Consider the following 15,888-nt stretch of genomic DNA (forward strand, 5'->3'; position numbering starts at 1 on the left):
TGAGAATGTATGAGGGAAATGGAAAGCCTGTCTAGAATACAGGTGGGGGTCGGGTGGGGAGGAGGGAGATTTGGGACATTGGTGATGGGAACGTTGCACTGGTGATGGGTGGTGTTCTTTATATGACTGAAACCCAAACACAATCATGTATGTAATCAAGGTGTTTAAATAAAATGTATATATATATATATAAAAAAGAAATAGCGTCTAGGAACTATGAGCTGTGTCTTGTTACGTATTGGGGCAATAAAGCATCTTCACAATCCTGAAATCATACTGATTTCACAACAAACTTTACATTTCTCATGCTGTTGGGCCTTTTGATTATCTGGGAAGCTCATATTTGTGTTACAGATAAATTTAGGTACTCTAGACTCTATATGTCTCTTGCTTCTCTGCAAGCTGTTTTTCTCATAACAAAGGGCAGAAGAGCAAGTCAAAACACAGAAAGATATTGAAAGTCACAGTTCCTGACATTATCTAGCAACAATACATTGGACTGAGCAAGTTCCATGGAGAAAGAGAAACAAAGTAATGGAGGAAATCCTTAAGGAGAAGTGTCTGAGTGTAAGTCTTGGAGGCTTGGGTCATGTCAAAAAGAAAAACGAAAAAATAAAGGCACTCTTAAAAGGGGCAGTCTGGGGGCTGGTGATGTGGTGCTAGAGGTAAGGTGTCTGCCTTGTAAGCGCTAGCCAAGGATCAGGTCTGAGGTTTGTCCCATATGGTCCCACCCCACCCCCCCAGCCAGGGGCAATTTCTGAGTGCTTTGCCAGGAGTAACCCCTGAGTATCATATGGATGTGGCCCGAAAAACCAAAAAAGGGGGGGGGCAGTCTGCTAGTAAGCGCCCAAAACTGAGACTGCCCTATGCTGTCCCATCAGAAACTTCAGCTTTTCTCCTCTTCTGACCACTGTACTCCTTGAGGACAAAAGGAGTCGGCCATATTAGTTAATTGCCTGTGTATAGGAAACCCAAGTGATTTAGCACTTGTGTGACCAGAACTGATGCTCAGGGAGCAATCTTCATGCTGATTCTAGAATGAACCCAGAGCCCTGAGTTCTCAAAATTGACTTATCATAGTCTCTGAGATTCCAGGAGATTATGCTACCAAGTTCAGATCTCTAGGGGGAGAAGGGTCAGATATCTCCTTTCTGAGCCTAAACAAAAGCACTCCTTTGGGGTGGGGTGCAAAGACTCCAGAATGTGCCCATGAAGCCACACAGTCCCACACCAGCTCTGCACCCAGGCTCTAGAATCCTGGGGTGTCTATGAAAGGACAGTCTTCAGTTATAGCATCTCACAAGGTATGGTGCCTCTGTGTTCTCTAGTTCAAAGCTAGAATTTTTATTCCAACTAGTGATTTTCCTTTCTCGGTCGGAGAAAGGCTGATGTTGCTATAAGCAGAGCCCTAGTTGCTAGGTGACACCCTCACTCCTGGTTCTGGAGGCAGCCACGGCAGAACTGAAACAGAGAGATCTGAAGCTTCCACTTTAAAAACAAAATATAGAATTTAAAGAGGAAATGAGCCCCTAAATTAATTGGTGAGTTACATAATGACCAAACAGGGTTCTAACATCCTCCTTCCCACCCTGCCAAGTGGGATATAGTTAAACATTTTTTAAAAATATGGGGAAAAATTGGTAGGAGGTTAAACTGATAAATATAGTTGGCTCTTTTGATTGGGAGAGGAAACTTCTAATTATATAGTTTTTCTAAGCCCTATCAAGCAGATCTACACCTTCATTAGCCTCTGAGTAATTAGTGGGCCTTATTAAAACAATTAGATGTGCAAGGAACTGCAGCCATCAGCATTTCTGACAGCTGCATTGGGGATTTAGGACTTTTCATTAAAATTTGATGGAGGCTCTTTCAAATCAATAAGGGATAGATGAACATCGTAAGCGAAAGATGAGCTCAGAACGTGAATAGGCAATTTACAAAAGAACCACAAATGGCCAATAAACAAATGAAAAAAATTCCAAACTCATTAGCAACTAAGGAAATACATTAAGATAATAGGAGAATGAATTTTAAAATTATTCAGCTGCAGGCATTTTAAAAATAATCATACAGGATGGAAGAAGAGATGTTAAACCCACTATTTTGAGTCATGACTAGTTGGTTGGAAAGTAATTAGAGAGGACCTTTCTGAAAGCAATTTGGCAACATATGAAAAGCCTTCATTAAGTGGAGTTTGATCAGCAATGTGTTGTCCTGATTTATGTGCATTCAATGTTATCGATTAAAATAAAATTTTAAAAAAGTTATCCTGCCATATGGCTCAACAATCCCACTTTGGGATACCTACCCCAGGACATAAAAATATTCATGCACAAGGATATATACACACTATTATTCATTGCAGCACTTAGCATGATAGATAAGATATGGAATTTATCCAGTTGTCTAACAATGAATGGTTTATTAAGATGTGGTATATATACTACACAGTGGAATACTCATGCAATTTGCTGCATTCTTGTTGGAACTGGAAGATATCATGTTGAGTGAAGTAAGCCAAAAGAAGAGAGAATGATATTACTTATATGTGATATATAGAATTAACTTGATGAGGAAATGAAATGTAGTAAAGGGAAACACATACATCAGCTTTGAACCCAGAGCTTAGGGAGAATGGCAGTGAAGGAAAGAAATCATGGTGGGAAAGGAAAGTTAGAGGGGGAAGTAATGGGGTAATGAGTCAAGGCTTCAGTTATACTGGTGATGTGGGAGAGTGGCAAAGCTACATATCCAAAGCATAGACTCAACACCACTGGAAACATGAGATCTAAACTGCAACCACTGAACTTTGTAATGTGCCTGTCAAGGTGACTGGGGTGAGGGAACAGAGGGCTGTGTGTGTAGGTGAGAGGTAGGGGTGATGGAGTATAAAAATACAGGTGAAGTGTGTTGACACTGATGGTGAGATTGGTGTAGAAATATTATATACCTAAAACTATTATACATATTACCAATAACTTTGAAAATTAAAGTTATTTAATTAATTAAAAATAATTTAAAAATAAATAAATTTAAAAAAATAAAAAGATAACTGGAGTTTGAGCAATAAGGTGCTTGCCTTGCACATGGCCAACCACAATTTAATATCTAGGACTCCACATGGTCCCCTAGCACTGCCAGGAATGATCTCTTAGCACAGAGAACAATTGGGTGACACATTTTTAAACTCACCAAAAATAAAATTTAAAAAGCTAATTACGGAATTTCACTAAATAAAAATAAATCATTTAGTGACATGCAAACGGAACCTAAAGATCTCGAAAGCCAAAGAAGTAGATTATAAAATTATATGCATGTTGAGCCCATGGTTGTAAACTGTAAAAGAAAGTTGTTTAATTTTATAGTAATATAACTTGAGAAAAGTAAGATTAATTAATCCAAAGAAGAGAAAACATAAAACAAAATAAAACATAGCAGTGTTGGGAGCCAATAAAGCTATTCCCAAGGGTGTCGAGGGACCATGAGGTGCTGAGATGGAACTAAGGCTAGAAAATCTCGAGCTAGCTAGTAGTGTCTAATTCCTTCCCAGAGCCTCTAGACAAAATCCCACCTGACAAATGAAAACCTGACACTGGGAATTATGAGGTTGTTGGACCTAAACAACTTACTGGCAGTAGTTGCAAGAGTGTTGGACAAATGTCGCTGTTTCCCCTAAATGTTGAAACACTCCATGCACACCCCCACATCCCTGACCCCCATAGTGGTCTTCAATCTCTGATTGAGAATATCTTTAATATCAACACAGATCTGGGACTGAAGTGCTCAACCTGATCCTGGGTAGGTTCTGGAGAGCAGAGTGTCTGAGTGAGTGGTTGCTCTCCTTGTCTATTGTTTCACCTTCTTGGGCCTCAGTTTCCTCATCCATCAGACACAGAATAGCAGGACCTACCTCTAGGGGTCTTTGGAGCCTGTAAAATTCTTGTGCCTGGCTCTTAGCCAGAGCAGAGAGAAACTGAGCTACCCTACACAATCAGTGACTTTTATTTGATGCTTTTGAGCATTTCTCAAACATTGGACAATAGACACGATCTGCCTTTGTAGAAATAAGTAATGTTTTTCTTCCAAAACCAAGTGAGGAGTCTACGAACAATCTCCCTGCCCCAACCACCACCCAGCGCTGCTCAGACAGAAGATGAGCAGCCCTCATACCATTTGATTCCCATCCTGCACACCTCAGTCCTTGTCCTCCTGTGTTAGGTATGGCTCCTAGGACCTGCCCTAGGCAAGGAGCCTCCTATGAGTGCTTTATTCATCAGAAACTCCAGAAGGTCTAGTGTCACTTCTGGGAGCCTCCTGACCCTTCCTTGGCTCACCTGGTGCTCAGGCCCAGTTCCCAAATGCCACTCCCCATCATGGACAGGAGATGCCCATATCCAGTGACCTCTGATCTGCTGTCCAACTTTCCCATGCCTAAGTCCACTTTCTCCCTCCCAGTCTACACTGCCTGCCTCCTTGGGACAGACTGCAGTGATATCATCTTCTGGGAATTCACTGTGTACTTCATTGATGCTGATTGTGCAGAGCTTCTTTTTTTTGGGGGGGCCACACCCATTTGATGCTCAGGGGTTACTCCTGGCTAAGCACTCAGAAATTGCCCCTGGCTTGGGGGACCATATAGGACACCGGGGGATCAAACCGCAGTCCTTCCTTGGCTAGCGTTTGCAAGGCAGACACCTTACCTCTAGTGCCACCTCGCCAGCCCCTGTGCAGAGCTTCTACTTGACCAAGGAGTGGGGCGCATGTACTACCTGGGGGGGGGGTCTCTATTTCTGGACATTACATTCTAAGGACATTACATTACATTACAGTCCTTAAAAGCAAGGCCACTTTTGGCTGGCCTAGATTTGGTCTGGAATGAAAGTGGTGGTGACAACTGGTTGTCCTTTGGGAGTAAGAGTGCCTGAGTGATTGAGGTGATCAATGTGTTACCTAAGTGAATCAAGGTATAAGGAGAGACTTTTGTTTAAAACAATGAGGAAGGGATGGCTTGGCCATGTCCTTTGTGGCTCTGTCAACTGCTTAATGAGAACTATGATTCTGGCTTTGAATGAAATTAGGACATAAAAGCCAACATGGAGGTGACAACACATCGGGAAGGAGCCAGCATTTACTGCTGGGATAATAAGTAGGCACTTTCTGGAAGGAAATCGATGTGAAATCATAAAAAGTGATCCCCAGAGAGCAGGTGTTGGAAGTGCCTCATGGGAAAGGGGAAGCAATTTGCTGGCTTCTGTGCCAGGTCCTACTTCACTGATGCAGGGCCCTAGTTCTATGGAAATCAATCTGCTTTGCCCATAGACATCATCCTAGAAACTGTTTTGACTTTTTTCTTGCTCTTTAAATCCTGCCACGGGAGAAACCCCCAGAAGGCTTTGTTCTGGTCACTGAATCTCTTAGACTCAGGGAAGTATGCTCAGACCTGTGCTTCTTATTCTAAAGCACAAAAGCTCAACACTGCCTCTTTCTCTGAGGAAAACTACTTCCTCGGAAAGCCCTGCATGCTAACAAGCATATTTGAAGTTTGAAAAGTCAATTGCACTAAAGCAGAGCTAGTCAATTATTTTCCAGTGAAGAAAAGGAATAACAAAGTGGATGTAAGATGAGGGATGTGGCTCAGTGGTAGAGCACTTGCCTAGTCTGTGTGAAGAAAGGAAGAAAAGAAATAAAGAAAGAAGGAAATAAAAAAGTAATAAAGGGGCCCAAGAGATAGAATGGATGTAGGGTGTTTGCTTTGCATGCAGAAGGATGGTGGTTTGAATCTTGACACCCCATATGGTCCCCTGAGCCTACCAGGTGCGACTGCTGAGCACAAAGCCAGGAGTAACCCCTGAACATTGCCGGTGTGACCCCCCCAAAAAAATCCAAAAATAGAAAGAGAGAGAAAAGAAGAGAGAGAGAGAAAGAAAGAAAGAAAGAAAGAAAGAAAGAAAGAAAGAAAGAAAGAAAGAAAGAAAGAAAGAAAGAAAGAAAGAAAGAAAGAAAGAAAGAAAGAAAGAAAGAAAGAAAGAAAGAAAGAAAGAAAGAAAGAAAGAAAGAAAGAAAGAAAGAAAGAAAGAAAGAAAGAAAGAAAGGATGGGAAAGAAGTAAGGGAGGGAGAAAGAAAGGATGGGAAAGAAGTAAGGGAGGGAGAAAGAGAAGAAGGGAGGGAGGGAGGAAGGAAAGAAGGGAGGGAGGGAGAAATGAAAAAAGATTATCTGTCAGACTGATATTCAGTAATCAAGAACTATATTATTGTTTCTACTGAGATGCCAACTAGAATTTTTCTATTTTTTTTATTTTTATATTACTTCAGAGGTTTTCCCACGCAGTGCTCAAAGTGCCATGGCATCATGCCCAGTAACAGTGAACCAACTGAATCAGATGCTTCAATACACTTGGCCATAGGAAGTTGCTCAGGTTCTGTAGGAATAGGGGCTCCTAAAGCCACACCAGTAGTTTCTTGGGAGACTATGTAGTGCTGATGATTTAACTCAGGGCAGCACAAATGCAATCATGTACTCCAGCCTTTGAGTCATCTCAGTGTATACTTTGCACAGTGCACACCTTACTTAAGCATTGCATGATCCAAAAGATCAATGTATTAACTTCTCTATAGACATCCCAATTTCTTTCAAACAGGAACTTGAGACTCAGATGTCCTAATGCCACTCTGACACCAACTTGCTCCAGGGTAGGTTCATATGACACCCTGACAATGAGGAAACTGCAACAACTTGATCTAAGAACAGGTTGCCCAACCTAGACACCTAACAGTGAGATGAAATCAGAAGATGCTCCATGACCCCAGCTTCATCCTAGGATCTGTGCAAAAACCAAGATCTTTAATTATAGAAGACTGACAACTGAGACTGAGCAGAACTTTACTTGGAACCATAAAGAAAGACTAACTAGGTGCTTCTTCTGAGGAACTGAGCACCGGAAGGGAGCCCTGTCCTACCCTTCTCTGTCTTTCCTGAACTCTGGAAGCTCTCCTCAGAGCCCTGGGAAGTGAACCCCAAAGAAACTACATTCGGGAGCTACCCAGCGAGCCAGTGAGTGAGTGAGAAAAGGCTGCAGGTGGGGATTTCCAGGCAGAGTGCTGACTGCTCTACCTGCAGAATCTCCACCGGGCTGTGCTTCTTCTGAGGAACTGAGCACCGGAAGGGAGCCCTGTCCTACCCTTCTCTGTCTTTCCTGAACTCTGGAAGCTCTCCTCAGAGCCCTGGGAAGCGAACCCCAAAGAAACTACATTCGGGAGCTACCCAGCGAGCCAGTGAGTGAGTGAGAAATGGCTGCAGGTGGGGGTTTCCAGGCAGAGTGCTGACTGCTCTACCTGCAGAATCTCCACCGGGCTGTGCTTCTTCTGTGGAACTGAGCACCGGAAGGGAGCCCTGTCCTACCCTTCTCTGTCTTTCCTGAACTCTGGAAGCTCTCCTCAGAGCCCTGGGAAGCGAACCCCAAAGAAACTACATTCAGAAGCTACCCAGCGAGCCAGTGAGTGAGTAAGAAAAGGCTGCAGGTGGGGGTTTCCAGGCAGAGTGCTGACTGCTCTACCTGCAGAATCTCCACCGGGCTGTGCTTCTTCTGAGGAACTGAGCACCGGAAGGGAGCCCTGTCCTACCCTTCTCTGTCTTTCCTGAACTCTGGAAGCTCTCCTCAGAGCCCTGGGAAGCTAACTCCAAAGAAACTACATTCGGGAAGAGTTAACAATGCTATCTGGGCAAAAGCCGGCTCCCTGTGTGTGACACCAGGCGGGGAAAATCCGCGAAAGTACACCGGCCCAGTGGAACTCAACTGTGAAAGACTGTGAGTGTGACCTGTCTATGTCTGTCTACTGTCCTCTTGCGTGAAACTCTTGCGAGTGGGGCAAAAAGAGGCTCAGAGGAGCACGGCCGCTCCGCTTCGCTACGCGGCCGTGCACTCTTTCTAAGGAAAGAACTCCATTGCAACAAGAAGGAAAAATCACACTAAGAACGGCGCTATATCACAGAAGCAAACATTTCTCTCTGGACTGTCTTCTCTGTTGCATGCTCGGGCCTAAGATTTGACCCAGTGTGAGGCTTCATCCACGGAGGACTCCCCTCCCTTAGAGGCAAGTCAGCCCATCCAGAAAGGGAGGAGCCAGAGGAGTGTGCTGCCTACATCATATAGACAATGAATACCACCACAACACGTAGAAAAACCCACAATACAAGTGTGACAATGGGGAAACAACACAGGCCAGCATCAGACATAGAGAATGAAGATGACAATTCTGAGGACCAGATAATGACTGAACAACTAATCAACCTCTCAGATAAGGACTTTAGACTAGCAATATGGAAGGTGCTCAACAGACTCCAAGAAACCATGGATCGAGTTGAACAGAACACTAATAAGAACCAAGAAAATATGAAGGCAGAAATGACAAAACTCCAAACTGAAATAACATGTCAACTAACAGGACTAAAAAAGTCAGTAAACGAAGTGAATGACAAAATGGATAAGCTCTGGGACAGGGTATCAGAAGCTGAGAATAGACTTGGTGCTGTGGAAGATGAGATACATAACAATTCCATACAGCAGGAGAGATTGGACAAAAAACTTAAAGCAAATGAGCAGACAATGGAAAAATTAGTCAAAGAATGGGAACAGACGAAAATAGAAGTCTATGATAAGATCAACAGAAACAACTTAAGAATCATTGGAGTCCCAGAGACCCAGGAAGAAAATTTCCAGGAAGAATCAATGGTCAAGAACATCATTAAAGAGAAACTTCCAGAGCTAAAGAATATATGTGATCAAATCCTGCATGCCCGAAGAGTACCAACCAAAAGAGACCCCAGAAAAACCACCCCAAGACACATCCTAGTCACAATGACAAATCCCACAGATAGAGACAGAATTCTGAAAACAGCAAGATCAAAAGGGGAAATCATGTTCAAGCAAGCTTCCCTGAGATTTACAGCAGACCTGTCACCAGAAACACTCAATGCCAGAAAGCAGTGGTGGGATATTGTGACAAGACTGAATGAAATGAATGCTTCACCCAGAATACTATACCCAGCAAAACTCACTTTCCGGTTTGATGGAAGAATACATGGTTTCACAGACAAAAAACAGCTCAGAAACTTCACAGACACAAAACCAGTCTTAAGAGAAAAACTGAAAGACCTAATCTAAGACAAGACTACCCAAAAGACACACCAAATTTTGAAATAAAGATGGCGTTAAATCCCAGGACAATTCTTTCTCTCAACGTCAATGGACTAAATGCACCAGTTAAGAGACACAGAGTGGCTAAATGGATCAAAAAACTCAATCCAACCTTCTGCTGCCTACAAGAAACGCACCTGAATAGTCAGAACAAACATAGACTCAAAATAAAAGGCTGGAGAAAAATTATCCAAGCAAACAACACCCATAAAAAAGCTGGAGTGGCCATACTAATATCAGATAATGCAAACTTTATACTCAGGAAGGTTGTAAGGGACAAAGACGGACATTTTATATTAATCAAGGGGTACGTAGAGCAGGAAGAATTCACTCTCCTAAACATATATGCACCGAATGAGGGGCCAGCAAAATATTTAATACAACTGTTGACAAATCTGAAAAATAATATCAACAACAACACAATAATTGTGGGGGACCTTAACACGGCTTTGTCAACACTGGACAGGTCAACCAGACTGAAACCCAACAAGAATATACTAGACCTGAGGAGAGAAATGGAAGAAAGAGGCCTAGTGGATATATATAGGACACTCCATCCCCAGAAACCTGGATACACATTCTTCTCCAATGTACATGGGACATTCTCCAGGATAGACTACATGCTGGCACATAAAACATACCTCCATAAGATCAAGAGGATAGAAATTTTGCAGACTACCTTCGCTGACCACAAGGCTCTGAAATTATTTGTGAACTCCAAAGGGACTCAGAAGAAACACTTTAACACCTGGAAGTTAAACAGCCTCATGCTCAATAACCAGTGGGTCCGAGATGAAATCAAGGAGGAAATAAAAAGGTTCCTGGAAACAAATGACAATAAAGACACAAACTATCAGAACTTATGGGACACAGCAAAAGCAGTACTGAGAGGAAAATTTATAGCTTTGCAAGCACACATCAGGAAGGAAGAAGGAGCTTACCTGAGTAGCTTAATGACACAGCTAATAGAACTAGAAAATGCTCAACAAAAGGACCCAAGAATAGGAAGACAGAAGGAAATAACAAAGCTGAGAGCAGAAATCAACGAAGTGGAAACTCAAAAAACAATCCGAAAGATCAACGAAAGCAGAAGTTGGTTCTTTGAAAAAATAAACAAGATTGATAGACCACTGGCAAACCTAACAAAGAAAGAGAGAGAGAGAAACTTGATAACTCGTATCAGGAATGAAAAAGGAGAGATCACTACTGATATGACAGAGATTCAAAGGGTAATCAGAAACTACTTTGAAAAACTCTACGCCACTAAAAATGAGAACCTGGAAGAAATGGATAAATTCTTGGACTCTTATAATCTTCCACGGTTGAAGGAAGAGGATGTAGCATATCTAAACACCCCCATCACCATTGATGAAATTAAAACAGTAATCAAATGTCTGCCGAAAAACAAAAGCCCAGGTCCAGATGGATTCACTAATGAATTCTATCAAACTTTCCAAGAGGAACTACTGCCAATCTTGGCAAGACTCTTTCATGAAATTGAACAAACAGAAACACTTCCAAATAGCTTTTATGAAGCCAACATCACCTTGATACCTAAACCAGACAGAGACGCTACCAAAAAAGAAAATTACAGACCAATATCACTGATGAATGCAGATGCAAAGATCCTCAACAAAATCCTGGCAAATAGGATTCAATGCCTCGTTAAGAAGATCATCCACTACGATCAAGTAGGTTTCATCCCAGGAATGCAAGGCTGGTTTAACATCCGTAAATCTATCAACATAATACACAACATCAATAACAAGAAAAATAAAAACCACATGATCATATCAATAGATGCAGAGAAAGCATTTGATAAGGTCCAACACCCATTCTTGATCAAAACTCTCAGCAAGATGGGAATGGAGGGAACCTTTCTCAATATAGTGAAGGCCATCTACCACAAGCCAGTGGCAAATATTATCCTCAATGGAGAAAAACTGAAAGCCTTCCCTCTAAATTCTGGCACAAGACAAGGCTGTCCTCTCTCACCACTCCTATTCAACATAGCACTGGAAGTACTTGCTATAGCGATTAGGCAAGAAAAGGATATCAAGGGAATCCAGATAGGAAAGGAAGAAGTCAAGCTCTCACTGTTTGCAGATGACATGATACTCTACTTAGAAAACCCTAAAGACTCTATCAAAAAGCTTCTAGAAACAATAGACTCATATAGCAAGGTGGCAGGCTACAAAATTAACACACAAAAATCAATGGCCTTTCTATATACCAATAGTAATAAGGATGAAATGGACATTAAGAAAACAACCCCATTCACAATAGTGCCACACAAACTCAAATATCTTGGAATCAACTTGACTAAATATGTGAAGGACCTATACAAAGAAAACTATAAAACTCTGCTCCAAGAAATAAGAGAGGACACACGGAAATGGAAACGCATACCCTGCTCATGGATTGGCAGGATTAACATCATCAAAATGTCAATACTCCCCAAGGCATTATACAGATTTAATGCCATCCCTCTAAAGATACCCATGACATTCTTCAAAGAAGTGGATCAGACACTTTTGAAATTTATTTGGAACAATAAACACCCTCGAATAGCTAAAGCAATCATTGGGAAAAAGAATATGGGAGGAATTACTTTTCCCAACTTTAAACTGTACTACAAAGCAACAGTTATCAAAACAGCATGGTATTGGAATAAGGATAGGTCCTCAGATCAGTGGAATAGGCTTGAATACTCAGAAAATGTTCCCCAGAGATACAACCATCTAATTTTTGATAAAGGAGCAGGAAATCCTAAATGGAGCAGGGAAAGCCTCTTCAACAAGTGGTGTTGGCACAATTGGATAGCCACTTGCAAAAAATTAAACTTAGACCCCCAGCTAACATCATGTACAAAGGTAAAATCCAAATGGATTAAAGACCTCGATATCAGCCCCAAAACCATAAGATATATAGAACAGCACATAGGCAAAACACTCCAGGACATTACAGGCATCTTCAAGGAGGAAACTGCACTCTCCAAGCAAGTGAAAGCAGAGATTAACAGATGGGAATATATTAAGCTGAGAAGCTTCTGCACCTCAAAGGAAATAGTGCCCAGGATACAAGAGCCACCCACTGAATGGGAGAAACTATTCACCCAATACCCATCAGATAAGGGGCTAATCTCCAAAATATACAAGGCACTGACAGAACTCTACAAGAAAAAAACATCTAACCCCATCAAAAAATGGGGAGAAGAAATGAACAGACACTTTGACAAAGAAGAAATACACATGGCCAAAAGACACATGAAAAAATGTTCCACATCACTAATCATCAGGGAGATGCAAATCAAAACAACGATTAGATACCACCTCACACACCAGAGAATGGCACACATCACAAAGAATGAGAATAAACAGTGTTGGCGGGGATGTGGAGAGAAAGGAACTCTTATCCACTGCTGGTGGGAATGCTGTCTAGTTCAACCTTTATGGAAAGCGATATGGAGATTCCTCCAAAAACTGGAAATCGAGCTCCCATACGATCCAGCTATACCACTCCTAGGAATATACCCTAGGAACACAAAAATACAATACAAAAACCCCTTCCTTACACCTATATTCATTGCAGCTCTATTTACCATAGCAAGACTCTGGAAACAACCAAGATGCCCTTCAACAGACGAATGGCTAAAGAAACTGTGGTACATATACACAATGGAATATTATGCAGCTGTCAGGAGAGATGAAGTCATGAAATTTTCCTATACATGGATGTACATGGAATCTATTATGCTGAGTGAAATAAGTCAGAGAGAGAGAGAAAAACGCAGAATGGTCTCACTCATCTATGGGTTTTAAGAAAAATGAAAGACACCCTTGTAATAATAATTTTCAGACACAAAAGAGAAAAGAGTTGGAAGTTCCAGCTCACCTCAGGAAGCTCACCACAAAGAGTGATGAGTTTAGTTAGAGAAATAACTACATTTTGAACTGTCCTAATATTGAGAATGTACGAGGGAAATGTAGAGCCTGTTTAGGGTACAGGCAGGGGTTGGGTGGGGAGGTGGGAGATTTGGGACTTGGGTGATGGGAATGTTGCACTGGTGATGGGTGGTGTTCCTTTTATGACTGAAACCCAAACACAATCATGTATGTAATCAAGGTGTTTAAATAAAAAAAAAATATGCAAAAAAAAAAAAAAAAAAGAAAGACTAACTAACATGCCCGGAGCCTGTAGTCAGTCTTATAACGGTATGCTTTATGGGTAGAGAGACCCTGTATCTCTTAGGCCAAGGCAATTTTCTTTCTAATTTCCACTATGTTTACTGTGCCTATGCAAAAACAAAACAAAATGAAAAACTTACATCTGCTCCCTTCTTAAAATTTTTTTATGTTTTCTAGATAGGAGCTCTCTCCTTTTTCATAGACTCTTATAACGTGAATAATTTTGTTCTGCCTCATATTTCTATGTCTTCTAATCCAGGGCCAAGTGGTCTCAGGTACTTTGTGTGGAAAATAAAAATGGTCAAATCTAAATACCCAAACCAAAGTCAATGACAATAGAATTAAGAGACCCAAACTATAACAAGCTAAACACAAAATAAACTGGCTACACTAGCAGACCAGGGGTCTAAGGGTGGTGGTATAGGATGTATGCTGGGAACTCTGGTGGAGGGAGGTCAACACTGGTGGTGGGAATGGCCCTAATTAACTGTCACTATATACCTAAAATACTACTGTGAAAGATTTGTAATTCATAATGGTCTCAATAAAAAATGAAAAAAAATAAAGTGCCTTTTATCAAAGCAGATTGATGAAAGGCAAATGGAAGTGGTGGTAGGTGCATTGGTGGAGGGAAATAGACACGGTAAAGGGATTAGTGTTCAAACATTAAATGCCTGAAACCCAATCATGAATATCTGTGGTAGAACTTTATTTCAAGTAATTTCTCAGTAAAGATATAAAAATATTAAATTTTATAGCATTTCTTTTGGGTTTGGGGGAGGTTTGGGCCACACTTGTTGATGCTCAGGGGTTACTCCTGGCTATTTGCTCAGAAGAAATAGCTCCTGGCTTGGGGGACCATATTAGAGGCCGAGGATGGATCCAAGGTCTATTCTAGGTCAGCCGTGTGCAATGCAAATGCCCTACCACTGTTCTATTGCTCCGGCCCCAAAATTTAAAGAATGTTTTTTTTTTTTTTTTAAATCAGACCCACAACTGTTTTTCCCTCTGCACACAATCTGGTGCCTGCCCTCAGCTACTTGAATAGAAAACTTTCATGTTGATTGTGGGTTGGAGGAGTGGAATTCTAAACTGAGGCCATTTCCACAGTTGGTTGAGATTTATCCTGAGAACTTCAAAGTTAAGTAGACTGAAACTCTGTTCACTCCTTAACTACCTTCCGAAACTGACTGCAAGAATGTAGCAGCCTACCTCTTTGGTTATCACAGGTAGGAAACCTCAAGAGCATTCTCCCAGGATTTTGTTCAGTCTAATATCAAGGATGCCAGTGGGGAAACTGCCAGTACACTACTGGCATGTGAAATCCCTTTAGTCCACCCAGAACTTTCAATATGCTTCTTGTTGTCACACTCTGAAAAGCAACCCAACAAATTGGGATAAACAGACAAGAACTAACTAAGTGAATAACTGCAATGAAAAAATGGAAATTAAATTAATGTAAAGGGAAATTCTGTTGCAAGAAGAAACTACATATGAAGACACACACTGCAAGTTCAAAAGAGAAAATAAAACAGGTACTGAAGAATATTCTTTTCCTTTAGTAGAGAATGGGAAGATGGAAGGGAAATGAGAGAGTGGGGGAGAAAGGAGAAGGGAAAAGAAACATTCTGAGAACAAATTAAGTACTGAGATAAAAGTTATGAAAATAGACATGAAAATTTGTAGAAGCTCTGGAAGAAAAAGGAAGGATATTTCCCAGGAGAGAGAGTGGGAAAATTAAAAATAAAGAAATAAAAAAGAGAAAAAGCATTAAATGAATAAGAGACCAATACATTATGGATAGCATCCAAATAATATGAATGCTAAGTGAGAAATTAGAAAATAAATATGCAAAATAATTAAACATTATTGCTAGTATCTGAAGACTAAAGAACAAATTTTTTTCAGACTGACAGGCCTGTTGCTGGAGGAAACAGCCTCCACTACCCCCATTAAGATATGTCATCATGGTCAGAAAAGATGAAGTCATGAAATTTTCCTATACATGGATGTATATGGAATCTATTATGCTGAGTGAAATAAGTCAGAGGGAGAGAGATAAACACAGAATGGTCTTACTCATCTATGGGTTTTGAGAAAAAAAAAACCATTTGTGTAATGATTCTCAGAGACAAAATAGAGAAGGACTGGAGGGTCCAGCTCCTGACATGAGCTCACCACAGGGATTGTTTAGTGTAGTCACAGAAATAATTACACTGAGTACTGTCATAATAAATTGTGACTGAATAAGGGAAGTAGAAAGCCTGTCTAGAGTACAGGTCAGTGTGAGGTGGGGAGAAAGGACACTTGGGATATTGGTGATGGGAATGTTGCACTGGTGAAGGGTTTATATATATAAACAAAAAAGAAAAGGTCTCCCAATGCTTACCACAGGCTGTGTTCTTTACACTGACTGTATAGAAAGAGGAGGTACAATAAATGCTCCCCATATACACCTCAAACCAGGCCCTTTGCCTGGTCTGTATTGTGAATAGGGGGGACAAAA

The 15,888-nt window shown here is 41.1% G+C and overlaps 1 non-coding gene across 1 annotated transcript; it reads left to right on the plus strand.

Annotated features, from left to right (window-relative positions):
- Positions 1-15,754: 15,754 nt before the first annotated feature.
- On the plus strand, positions 15,755-15,888 carry LOC126021109 (small nucleolar RNA SNORA51). The gene has a single exon (XR_007499720.1). It is a non-coding gene; the product is annotated as a small nucleolar RNA SNORA51 (small nucleolar RNA).

The sequence above is a fragment of the Suncus etruscus genome, chromosome 10 (assembly GCF_024139225.1).
Source record: "Suncus etruscus isolate mSunEtr1 chromosome 10, mSunEtr1.pri.cur, whole genome shotgun sequence".
Lineage (NCBI taxonomy): Eukaryota > Metazoa > Chordata > Mammalia > Eulipotyphla > Soricidae > Suncus > Suncus etruscus.